This window comes from Cydia strobilella, chromosome Z (genome assembly GCF_947568885.1).
Source record: "Cydia strobilella chromosome Z, ilCydStro3.1, whole genome shotgun sequence".
In the NCBI taxonomy this organism is placed as follows: Eukaryota; Metazoa; Arthropoda; class Insecta; order Lepidoptera; family Tortricidae; genus Cydia; species Cydia strobilella.
The window spans coordinates 50,841,437-50,854,790 of NC_086068.1; the positions used below are offsets into that span (position 1 = coordinate 50,841,437).

The 13,354-nt window shown below is 36.7% G+C and overlaps 1 protein-coding gene and 1 long non-coding RNA gene across 6 annotated transcripts in view; one reads left to right on the forward strand and one right to left on the reverse strand.

The window, feature by feature from the left end:
- Window positions 1–3,050, reverse strand: part of LOC134753986 (uncharacterized) — a 174,932-nt gene extending 171,882 nt beyond the window's left edge. Inside the window, exon 1 of the long non-coding RNA XR_010128856.1 lies at window positions 2,862–3,050. This is a non-coding gene — a long non-coding RNA (uncharacterized LOC134753986). The remainder of the gene's footprint in view (window positions 1–2,861) is intronic.
- LOC134753937 (protein sickie) overlaps window positions 1–13,354 on the forward strand; it is a 292,384-nt gene that overhangs the window by 123,084 nt on the left and 155,946 nt on the right. The gene's annotated exons all lie outside the window — the stretch shown is intronic.

The following is a 13,354-nucleotide window of genomic DNA, read 5'->3' on the forward strand; positions in this document are numbered from 1 at the left end:
ACATAAAGGTACATACATAATAGTAAATTACCTGTTTTTGATTTGGAAGTTGATTATCTAGTGGTTACAGGCCATAAGTAAAAACTAGCTTTTAATATAGCTCATATCGAGAACAAACTGGAGATGTATTTTAATAAATTTGATTTAATAATTTTATTAATTCTTGTTATTATGTTACCAAAGCGGTGCCCGGGTGCAAACAAGAAAACACTAAAATGATGAAAACAAAAACAACATAGTGATATAAAATAAAATATTTTTTTTTATAAATCAAATAGTTCTGTACTAAATATAAAGCAATCTCTCAGTAAAACAGAAGGGACATACAGACCGACGACAGATTGAGGGATACAGACTGAGGGACTAAAACTTGGTGAAAATATAAAGAACATGAATCGCGTAAGTCAAGTTTTAAAGTCAGTTTAAAGTTAGAATACGTTGGCAAAAATGCTGTGATGGCATTCTGTGCCATGATGGCACAGAACCTTCGTAGCGCAAGTGCGTTATTCTAAAATAATGAAGGTTCTTCTAAGGAAGATTATGTACTGGAAGCACTTTAAATGTGTACCCAGTTACGTAATTTTTGAACTGAAAACTTCTTTAGGCGCGTTGGGCATTTTTTGAGATGGGAAAAAATAAAGATAGTTTAAGTCCCGGGGAAGGACATAGGGTAGTTTGTATCCCAGAAGTCTTCCTATAAGGGCGTGAAAGGGGGGGGGGGTGGAAGTTTGTATGGGGAATCGATAAAAAGCAGATTGGATAAAAGAAAGCTACCTAAATTACTAACTCATCGCAGACGAAGTCGCGGGCAAAAGCTAGTAGTCATTAGTCATATAATAGGAAGTCATAATAGGAAGTCATAATAGGAAGTCATAATAGGAAGTTTACAGTCACATACGACTTTTTGTTTTCGAACATCACGGTCGTCACTTAAAGCAAATATGATATGACTTTCATAATACGAAGTTTACAGTCACATACGACTTTTTGATTCCGTCCAATTCCCAACGGTTGGCTACTCGCAAATCACTCTCGTGTTCTTGTGTTTTTGTGTTCTCGGGTTCTCGTGTTCTCGGGTTCTTGTGTTCTCGGGTTTTTAAGATGGGAAAAAATTATTGAACTCGCGACACTGTTACCGTAACTGACACCTCTGTATATATATAGTAGTAACTAGTAGTAGTAGTTTATAATAATGAATAAAAAAGCACTTCATTTTAAAATATTTTGTGTACAATAAAATATTTCCTGACGATTCAAAAAATACAAACGTAATTGTTCAAGTTTTCACTTCTGTTCACTTCTGTTGGCACTCCCGGAGGGCCCCCGCCTGTTTTTCACCTTGTAGTTGTAAACCGACACCTATGCGACCAGAACTCTTAACTCGACCACATCCGCTAGCCAGTACGTATAGGTACGATTGGTACGAGTACCTATTCGATATCTGAACGTCATATTAGCCTTTGAGCTAATCACAGCTAGATTTTACATTACATTTATATGCATGTGTGTCTGAGGCCGCTTAGATTTCTCTCGCAATCTCAATATGGTCGTTTAGTCTTGGTATTATTATAGTCACAGGCGTTCTACAAACGATAGATAAATTTTAAAATAACTAAATGATTCATTATACTAATTTAGATTTTAATTTATCTTTTCTATACCAAATTGGTGTAGCAAATGACCACAATTTTAGCAGGTTTTAGGCGATGTTATTCGGAGCTATAAATAATCCTTAAATTTCTGGAGCAGAGAAGACAAATTACATACAAGGGTTGTAAGCCAGCCATCCTATTCGTGTATATTCATAATATGCCGTTTAGGGGGAAGTCCCGTAACCACGGACGGTATATAGTGCCGGACACACGTACTATCTCGGCCACAAACAACGCAAGCAATTCAAGGATAAGTAAAAGTGGCGCTGTTTATATTATTCTGTTTTTAGTATTTGTTGTTATAGCGGCAACAGAAATACATCATCTGTGAAAATTTCAACTGTCTAGCTATCACGGTTCATGAGATACAGCCTGGTGACAGACAGACAGACGGACAGACGGACGGACAGACGGACAGCGGAGTCTTAGTAATAGGGTCCCTTTTTTACCCTTTGGGTACGGAACCCTAAAAAGTAAAGAAAAAGGTGAAACTGGGGGGAAACTTAATAAAAAAAGTGTAGACCGAAGTTAAAAGGAAGAAAAACAGCAGCCATTGGTTGAAGCAGCCCGTAGTATGTTTAGAATATGAAGAAGACTATATTCAGTGCTCCAGTTGCCATGGGTGGGCGCAGGAAGCCTGTGATTGACATTCCAGAATATTCAGAATCGTATTTGTGATCGGTGTAAAATGCTTTGAAACCGTCCGGTTCTAGGGGTTCGAAATGTAGTCCGGTCCGGTACTAGGTGCTTCTTATAAAATTTAAGACTTTCGCGTTTTGAACACATATTAAATCACATTTACAATCGGGTCTATCGCGAATATATTTTGTTACCGTTGTGTTATTATGTGTAAATGTGATTGAATAGGTGCCTCTTGCAAAGAATGAGTTTTTAGGGTTCCGTAGCCAAATGGCAAAAAACGGAACCCTTATAGATTCGTCATGTCTGTCTGTCTGTCCGTCCGTATGACACAGCCACTTTTCTCTGAAACTATAAGAACTATACTGTTGAAACTTGGTAAGTAGGCGTATTCTGTGAACCGCATAAAGATTTTCACACAAAAATAAAAATAAAACAATAGATTTTGGGGGCTCCCCATACTTGGAACTGAAAGTCAAAAAAATTTTTCATCAAACCCATACGTGTGGGGTATCTATGGATAGATCTTCAAAAATGATGTTGAGGTTTCTAATATCATTTTTTCTAAACCGAATAGTTTGCGCAAGAGACACTTAAAAAGTGGTAAAATGTGCCCCCCCCCTGTAACTTCTAAACTAAGAGAAAGATGAAACAGAAAAATATATATGATGTACATTACCATGCAAACTTCCACCGAAAATTGGTTTGAACGAGATCTAGTAAGTAGTTTTTTTTCATAAGTCATAAATCGTAAACCACAATACACCTTTCACTCACGTTTCACATAAAAAGTACATTGTTTATTTTGATTCTAGTTTGTTGACTAAAGTAATCACTACATAGTAAAAAACAAAGTCGCTTCCTGCTGTCTGTCTGTCCCTATGTATGCTTAGATCTTTAAAACTACGCAACGGATTTTGATGCGGTTTTTTTTAAATAGATAGTGATTCAAGAGGAAGGTTTATATGTATAATACATCAGAATTGCACCCGTGCGAAGCCGGGCGGGTCGCTAGTTCATGAATATAGATATCTTTTTTCAAATACTTTTTTATCTTCTTCAAAAAGGCTTAGGTGTCCGCCACTGGGGGACTTCCCCCTATATTTATAACACTGATTTACTATTAACTTGCAAATATATAAATTTCACAGTCAGAATTATTTTACCTCTTGAGTGAACTTCATTCCTTAGCTGTTATATTCATAAATCGAGAAAAGAATTCAATAACTTGCACTGGATATCCATTGTGTCATAAAATTGGTTAATGGTCAACGCGTGAAAGCGTAACCAATGAATAACCTTTGCATTTATAATATCAATAAGAACGGAAAGGCAGTTAAGTCTCATAATGTCGGAAACTGTTGATTTCGCACTCGTTCCCATAACCGAGCAGTGCTCGCTGCGCTGCCCAGTAGAGCGGGCAGGAATGGGCCGTAAACCATGCCCTACCATAACCTGACATATTGTTCAACACGCGACTGCGCAATGGAGGCGTAACTGCAGGTAACTCGATACACTGCTGAAAGTTTATTGAATGCGGAAAATGTGCGATTTCGATTTCCCGACTTTAATTGAGGTTTTGTGTTACAAAACGAAGTGTTGAAGCAGGATAAATCTGAAAGCGTGCAAATAAAATTACGAAATGTTATCGTCATGCGTCGATATTGGAGTTTAATTTTAGGATAAAATTTAATACTGCATTAAACGAGTAATTGGTGTAATTACGAGTAAGAGGCAAGGCATTTTTTTTAAATCTTACTATGTAGTAGGTACAGTCAAGGGCATAAATATATATACATTCTCAAAGTTTCAAAAATATGTGTACACTCTTACACCAGACAATAAAGTCGTGTTCACATATTTTTGAGCCATTTGTCTGGATCGATATGTTTGTCTTTGAATGTACATTCTATACCGGCAGTGTGAACCAGTGTGGGTACATTTGGATCATAAGTCAAACCATTGTTTGAGCGGGTGCTGATGGAAATGGGTCAGCTTCGAAAGCTAGAGCGGGCACTGCGGTGCCAGTTGTGGTCGTGTTTCCGTTTCTTATTTACTGACACATTTTTAAAAAGATTTTACTATAGATGATGCAAGATAGACATGTGTCAACGATAGATTTAAAATTTTTATGTACTTTTAAAAAACAGAGAGACTAAATAACTTACAAACGGGTTTCGTTTAAAAAACTTTCCACTAATAAAGCCATTTCCACAAAGATATTTGTAATTTACAGATAATACAAATATAAATATGAGTAAAATGTAAAAGATTGTATCAATATGTAATAGTTTACACTCATCGATTAACTACTATTATGGTATAAAAGTAGATATAGACGTGGAGGTACACTTCCACCCTTTAATTGTAATTTAAATATATTTTGTCCTGAGGGATTGAAGAATAAAAATGTACTGAAGAAATGAATTTCTTTTCTCCACATAATTTAATTGTTACCTACCTACCAGGTGTGATAAGACAGACAGGTGCAATAATTTATCTGAACAGTCAGTCATACTTCATATGTAAACCAAAGCTATTGAGTTGAGCCAAGTGTTATTAAGCATGTCTACTGGCTTACACGCGGCGTCGTGATGGGCGTATTGTTCGGCCTCTAGACTTAGCGTAGACAGTGAACTTGCCCGGTGTCCAGGGACTGCGCTCTAGTTGCTACCGACTACATTAATTAAAATCTACATATTGTACCTATCTATAGGACATTGTGTTGAATTAATACAACATGTACTATTAATACTACCTACCTACACTTTTTAAAATGCTAGTAACACAGTTTAACAAGTTGACATAATTTAATAACGCATCGTCTCGATGGCCGTGATGATCAATCAGACGAACTGACGAACGCAAACTGTAAAACTTTTTTAGTTTAGTTTGTTTTGTTGCTTAACAATGTATAGACATATGTACCTATTTCTTTAAGTGTTTTCGTGTTTTGTATGCCTTAAATACTGGTTAAGTTTTACAACATTTTTGTACTGAATCCCTATACAAGCATAATCCGTATAGCCTAAATTCTAATAACCTAAAACTTACAATACTAATATGAAAGTTACCTAATATCCAAAATCTAACATCTAGCCGCTGGCCCCTATGATGTTAAAAAAAATCCCCAAATTCCTCATGCCATCCTGATACTGGATTCGACCTTGTCAAGAATGTTACTTAAAATAGGTACAGTAAAAATAGTTCCATTCTGGTCAACATCAGCAGTTCCACTTCATCATGTCACTTTTTTGAATAAAACTGCTTGATATGGTATTAAAAATTCCTCATGAAACCCATCATCAGAACTGGACCGTATGCATTGCTTAACAAACTTAACGAAGGAGACAAATCGCAAAATGTGAAATAGGTACACGTCACCGTCAACGCAAGCTTCTGATAATACTACTTGGTACGGAGTGAAACATGTCTAGCGTTTTTCGACTAAAATACGTAAGTGACCCGTTATTAATATATTTAATAGGTACACATCGTTGAAAAGTTCCGTTCTTATCATCAGCAGTTCCACTTCATCAAATTGCCCTTTTTTTAATGCAAATGTTTTGTGGGTGTTGTATGCCTATAGGATTCAAGGGGTTCCCTCAATTCTGCATGGATGCATCTATCACCAGAATTGGCTTTTGACAAAAATAGGATCAACTTGGAACTCTCATAATAATCATAGGGTGGTTTACATGCAGCAGCTATGATGTACCTTTCCGGCGTACGATTCTTAAAAGTATAGCTAACTAATACAATTAATTTAATACTAAAATATAAGTCAAAAACTGAAAAACAAAAACCGGATAAGTGCTAGTCGGACTCGCCCACCGAGGGTTCCGTACTTTTTAGACAACAGAAATACATCATCTGTGAAAATTTCAGCTGTCTAGCTATCACGGTTCATGAGATACAGCCTGGTGACAGACAGATGGACAGTGGAGTCTTAATAATAGGGTCCCGCTTTTACCCTTTGGGTACGGATCCCTAAAAATCACGTTTGTCGTATGTTCTTTTGGTATTTTAAAAGCCAAACCAAACTCCTTTTAATGGTTAATTAGGTACTTAAGTACCGCCCTCCTAGCGTGCCCTTTCATCGCTTCAAAGGAATCCAGCAAAAAACATAATAGTTGAAATAGTTTAAGATGTTTTTTGCGTAGCTCGCGAGATCGTTAGCCAACAACTGGGAACTGACAAATCAGCTGCGTACTTTTATAAACACAACCTCATCAAACGTCCTCCTAAAATACGAGTATGAACTTTATACATTCTGTGCACGTTTGCCTTTGCAACAATACAAGTATAAGCGTTACGAGGTTTTCAAAGTTAGCTATCATAACAAATGAATTGTTTGCTTGTCTGAGGACTCTGAGGCTTGTGATTTATTACCGATGTTATGTGCGAGAATTCAATTTTATTAGTGGCTACAGGGATCGAATAGCTTTTTCGTTCGTCTTAAGTCAAGATCAAGTTAATTAAAGTTCTTAATTATTATAAGAAATATAAAGTGTTGATAATATTCTGTCAGTAAAGTTTATATCTGGTATAAAATTAGACTCAATTAAAATAGGATTCATTTAATCCGTCGTTGATTATTTATCAATCAGTAGTTAATTCCATGAAATAATTGCGGGTAAAATGAGCATAGCCAAATCGTCCGTTTTTAATTTGGAAAACTCGTACCTATAACTTCTCGTCCGGCAGAATAGGCCTGACTCGTATAAGTAGTCTGCCTTACTCTATTTTATATGTGCCTACTACTAGGTACTTTTATAAACCAAAAAAATTAAAGGAGCTACGGGCCAATTCTAGTTTTAATTATGCGATCTGATTCCGATACGATACTGAGGGCTTACCGCGAACCACGTTCGGTGTGTTGCCTCTGTCGTAAATTCGTACGTAAGTGTGACAAGGAGGCAACACGTCGAACGAGGTTCGCGGTAGGCCCTCAAATCTGTCAGTGTCAAAAGTGACATTTCTTCAACCAAAAACGTCACTTTTGACACTGACAGATCAGTATCGTATCGGAATCAGATAGCATAACTAAAACTCGAATTGGTCAGCTACATGCCGTTGTGTCAACTTTCGTCAAGCGTAGTTTGGCGCAGGCTAATAACTACAATGTAGAATGATGGACACGATCGTATGTCGAGCACTGGCCGTGACCTTTGCTCTGATCGACAAATGGCAAATGCCGCTGCACAAGTTTAACAGCAAACTGCTGGAACCGCATCGCCAAAAAGAATAAGCGTACCGGACTTTATTAGTGTTAGATGGTTCATGAAAATTATTCTGATGGCGCTTTCTGCTGACATGTCTAAAAGTTTATGAGATAACATTGTGCTAGGTACTTATGGATTAATTTTTCTAAAATTTATACAATTTATTCAACATTAAATACTTAATAACATAGCTAACTTAGCGGTTTCACTCACGTATCGCCAGTACGCGACGCCCGCCCGTCGTGACCGCTACTCACTCAGGCACTGTTAGTGCTTGAAAATGGAGACCTAGGGTCCTAGGCTCTCCGAAACATGTCGCGCGAGTGACTAAAAATACATGAGTGAAACCGCTAAGTTTGTCTCACGATAGTTTAAATTCGATTACTTAATAACAAGCGAGGTTAAGATAATATTACAATTTCTATTCGTAATTAACAAAAGTAAAAACATGCCATCCATGACCCACAAAAATCGTATTTACCGGTTTTTGGTAACGTTACTGGTTACTGGGTAAAATGGCAATTTACTGGTAAATTTTCCAAATGGGAAATTACTGGTAACGGTAATTTACTGCCGGCACAACACTAGCACGGAAGACTGACGTCCCAGCAAAATGTCAACTATAAACTAATATCCGGTAGTTTAATGTTGTTTATCAATATCTCAATTGACATTTTTGCTGGGACGTCAGTCTTTCGTGACTACAGCTAGTGCAACCTAGCTGAAACGTCGGAAAAAAAGGTAAAATATTGACATTTAATCGCGGTAGACCCGTTAATGATATTAATTATATTATTAAGATTTAGGATACACTAGTAATATTGCTGAAGTTTCAATATTAGTAAGGTCAGAGGTTAACAAGTTTCTGCCTCCGCGAGTCGTGTCTGATTACGGCGCTTCACGTCTTCGGGCCGGCTCATTCGCGCACCAGCCTCGCTGTGTGGCGGCGGCGTCATCGAATCGAACCTTACACCCAACTTGTTTTACGAACTCGACGTATTGACAGTTACGATTATTTCTCGCGATTTTAGTGACTGGTGTTAATTTGTGACATACGTATATGAAGTAATCGTGCAACAGTGTTTCGGTTATCATTTAAATACTGGTGAACTTTACGTGCTTCGGAGAATTTAAACAGCAGTAATAGAGGTTTGGTTGATTTTGTATATTTAATTAGAAGAGCAGATAAAAAAGCTGTTTATTTAAAACGGTATCTGCCATCTAGTGTAATGAATAGCGGACGCTGTACAAAAGCAGTTAGGTATCTAAATAGGTATGAGTAGGTCCGTTAATTTTCTAAATTGTTTGTTTTTGGGTAAAACTATATCACTATGATTGTTACAAACATGGTTTTACGATTTATAACAATTATTGAAGTAGTTATGTTTTAGCAATGGGTAATATTAATTATTAATCCGTAATAAATAATGATAATAAATGCCTATTATTCCATGTAGGTAATTGTCATAAGTACTTAAACGACAATAACAATCTATGTGTGAATTTTTCCTGGCTAAACACCGTAGTTATGCAGAAAACGAACAACTTCGTTTTTTTATCAATGCAGAAAGCGACCAAATCCACTGACTTATGGTGTAAGTTCACTTTGACAAAAAAAAAGTTGTTCGCTTTCTACAGAACTACGGTCCTATCCTATCAAATCAACCTACTGAATCGACTGGGGACAAACATAGCTGAAAATGATACAGACCAAATACCAACCGCAATCAAGGCTAATATTCACCCATTTAATAAAACAATTATATCAAATTAATAGGGATGATGACACATGTTGAATTTAATAACAAAATCTAGTAATATAGAAAGTGAGCAATTTATCACAATAATGTAGATATTAAAATAATATATGGAAATAATACAAAAGTACAGGACTTGAAAGTTTCAAAATTTAAGTAATTTCTCAACTTCCAAAAAGGAAAAAGTAAGGGTATCATTCGATTCCTTACATTTTATCCAAAAAAATATTGTACAGCAACTATATACATAAACGCAATATTTCACCGACAGAAACGCTATTTTTTTATTTTGTCCATACATTCAAAATGGGCTCTCAGTGAACTTGAGGTCACGTTCACTTATCGTTTCGTTAGAAGAGTTTCGCGAGTTTGACTATCATTTCTGACTATTTGTATTGCTTTAATGCAATGGGTCCCATATAGACATTTGATCCTAAAAATAAACCTGATCGATTGATATCATTAATAAAAATTTGTTATCTAGCCTATTACTGTTTGACCTATCACTATCAGAAGAATCACATACCACATACATTCCATCACATACATCGTACTCATGACCACCTAGAGATCAAGAAGATACTCGTATGCAATTGCAATGTTATGCTTATGGCCACTCGCCGCAGACGAGCATTCAGGTGCCATGCAACGGAACTACATTGATTAATTTTGTAATTCGAATCCATCGACTGGAAGAATCACGTATTTTTAAATTTTCTTCACTTATGTTATAAAGCATGAACTTCCTTAATTCTTTAAAAAAATTGTACATATGTATACTTACATATATTAAACGTTCAACCTTTTATATTTTTTTCTTTATAAAGTAAAATAATCTCTTTATTTACATACAAGATATATACAGTGGTACTACGTAAACGAAATTAATAACTAGCTTAAATCTAAAATAGGCCCTTGAGGCATTGTACTAAGGATGCCGGCGGCATTTCCTCGCTGTATCGCAATGCTGATACGTTGTGCGAGGAAGCCGCCAGCTCTTCGGTCACCAGTCCTTTTATTATATCTTTCTTTATACACGGTGGCAAAAATAAGTGCATTTCCGTTGCCAGGGAGGTTTTGTGATTATACTGAGCAACTTCCATACAACACCAACCCCGAAATCGCGACAAAAAATTTGGCTGTTTCATACATTTTGGCTGGTCCATTTTATATGGGAGGGTAAAATTTTTTTCGCGATTTCGTGGTTGGTCCCATAATAAAAGTTGCTCAGTACTCAGTATAATCCCAAAACCTCCCTGGCAACGGAAATGCACTTATTTTTTAGCCACCCTGTATACAAAGGATCATCTTATTGTATTCAAAGGAAGTTGTAACTGTAAACTTAAACATAGTTCCAGCTAGGCACACAAGAATATTGAAAATTAGCCGAATAGATTGTGTATTTGCTTAAAAACTACAACCATGGCACAGAATAAGTGACCATGGAGTGCCATGGACAATAAAAACAAATTAAACGGGTGGATCATAAGTATACGAACTAGATAACCAATTAAAACAAAGCAAAAAATATCATATTACTAGTTGTGAGCGGTAAAACCCGATAAGTCGTGCAAATGGGTTATTGAAATTAAAACTATATGTGACGTGCGTAAAGTTCTAATTTAAGTGACAAAATGTCTACATATCGGGTTTGACCGCCCACCCCTCGATAATCCCTAAACGGATGCAACTCGACCGCTCGCGCTGCGAAAAACCGTAGGAAACTAGAAATAATACCCAGTATCTAAAAGTCTTTCAGGTTACGGAACACTTATTAATGTTATTATGTTAGTTACTTAGGATAAAGATAAAGATCTATTTCACTAAATAGGAGGTAAAATAACATAATATGTAGGTTCTTATAAAACAATTGGCTCATAAAACCTTAAGTTTGAGCTCTCTTTATACTCAAGTTTTGTTATATCAACCACGATAAATTCTTAAACATAATTTTCTCACCAAACAATACCTACTATCATATTTTGTTGAGCATTAGTGATAAATCACTGTGAGATGGTGCAGCTGTAAAAATGATACGTCGAATAATTGCTTTACGTTCTGTTTCGTCCCTTCCAGCCGCTGATGCACTGGCATCATTTTTAGGGTTCCGTACCCAAAGGGTAAAAACGGGACCCTATTACTAAGACTCCGCTGGCCGTCTGTCTGTCCGTCTGTCTGTCACCAAGCTGTATCTCATGAACTGTGGTAGACAGTTGAAATTTTCACAGATGTATCTATTTCTGTTGCCGCTATAATAACAAATACTAAAAGGTAGGGAACCCTCGGTGGGCGAGTCCGACTTGCACTTGTCTGGTTTTATTTTATTAATTACAGAGGACTTAAGTACATCAAGTGTACCTATTATTTATTATTATTGGGTTGTTATGGGCCTTTGAGTGTCACGTCGACAAAGCAGTGATCTATTGTGACGGCCCTTTAAAGTTCATTACTAGTGTACCTATCAAATACTTATAAAACTTTTCGAATCCGACATTTTAATGTAATGTCAAAATAATCTTGAACTATCGTGCGTTTGCTCGATATTGGATTTAATCAGAAATAACAGCTCTAGCATATGATATGAGATTTCCAGTGTCAAAACTACCTAGGTTTTACTCGTATTAAACAAACCAGATGAGAGTAAGGTTGTATGTTTAAAGAAGTACCTACTGTTTTGTATTCCAGCAAAAGCCGATTATGTTTCACACGACGTTTTTCACTTGCACGACTAGGCATTCAGACGTTAAACCAGTATTTATAAAATATGCAATCTTGCTGCAGGCACACCCTTGTGGAGAAATTCGTCCTTGCAGTAGGACCATTGGCGAAGATTTTGGTCGGTTTTTCCTGGACATTCTCATGCTTTTGTTTAAAGGTTTAAAAAGGAGCACACCAGTTCGGATTGTTAAATTGGTATTGCCACGTATTCAGATTAAATTCTGTAGTCTCAAATAAGTCATACACTGTGAGTTTCCGGAGCGAGTGGGAAGAACCTATAGTTAATTCACTGAGTTCAATTATATTTAAGAGCGATATGAAGCCCTTTCATACTAATACAACAGATTAAGAGACGTAAAATCCAGACGCCAAGTGGGACGCGACGCGTGTCGGCCGTTTACGTTTTTTGTCGCGCCCGGCTAGAGCAACCGGGTCACCGTTCCAAAACCGGCACCCGTCTATATGTAAATACGTCTCATAATAATCATAATACGATATGATATGATATAATCACTTGCCTATTCTTGATGTCACTGCGATGATTGGAATCGTTATCTGCTGTTGTTTGTATAGGTAAGTTGTAAGTAAAGAAGTAGGTACCTAATAAGTATTCGAGTTGTAGCTGCACTGTAAATACCTACAAAAGATCTTTTGTATAAATACGTCATTGCTAATAACATTAAGTAACAATAATTAATGCTAATGGAAATCGATAATTCTGGATTCTGGATGGAGCCACAAAACCGTAGCGTGAGTCAGAACCTTAAGTCGATCGGTTGGTTACTCAACTTACTGTTAGTCTCATTGTTAGCAATGTTTTTGCCGATTGCAATTATTATTAGACACCTACAGCCAATGATTCCTGGAATCATTGGTGTAACACCAAAGTACATTCTCGTAGGCGCTACAAAATCATCTCATACAATACCTATTCAAGGAACGTGCAAATTCAGATTCCACGACCGAAATTAAAATAAACACCTTAATAAAATGCCAACAGTCTGACCATACCTATTGCTCATTGACTGAAGGACAGATTTGCTTATTAATGGAAATAGTGGTGGCTTCCCTCTACTTGCAGTCAAGTCCTTTAAACTTTACTGGTGGTGAGATCACATGTGGCGTAATCACGTAGCAGGCGCAATTGTCACGTCCGCTAGAAATCTTATTTCGCCCACACAAATGACAATAGCGCCAGTATATAGGCCACGTTTACCTCTTTCGGGAAATATTTATCAACACAGCTATGTATAGACATGACATATTATAAAAACAATCAACAGAAATAATATATAGTTGGTCAAGCAAATCTTGTCAGTAAATAGGAACAAAAAAAACTATACTCGTCCTTTTCTTTTGGGTG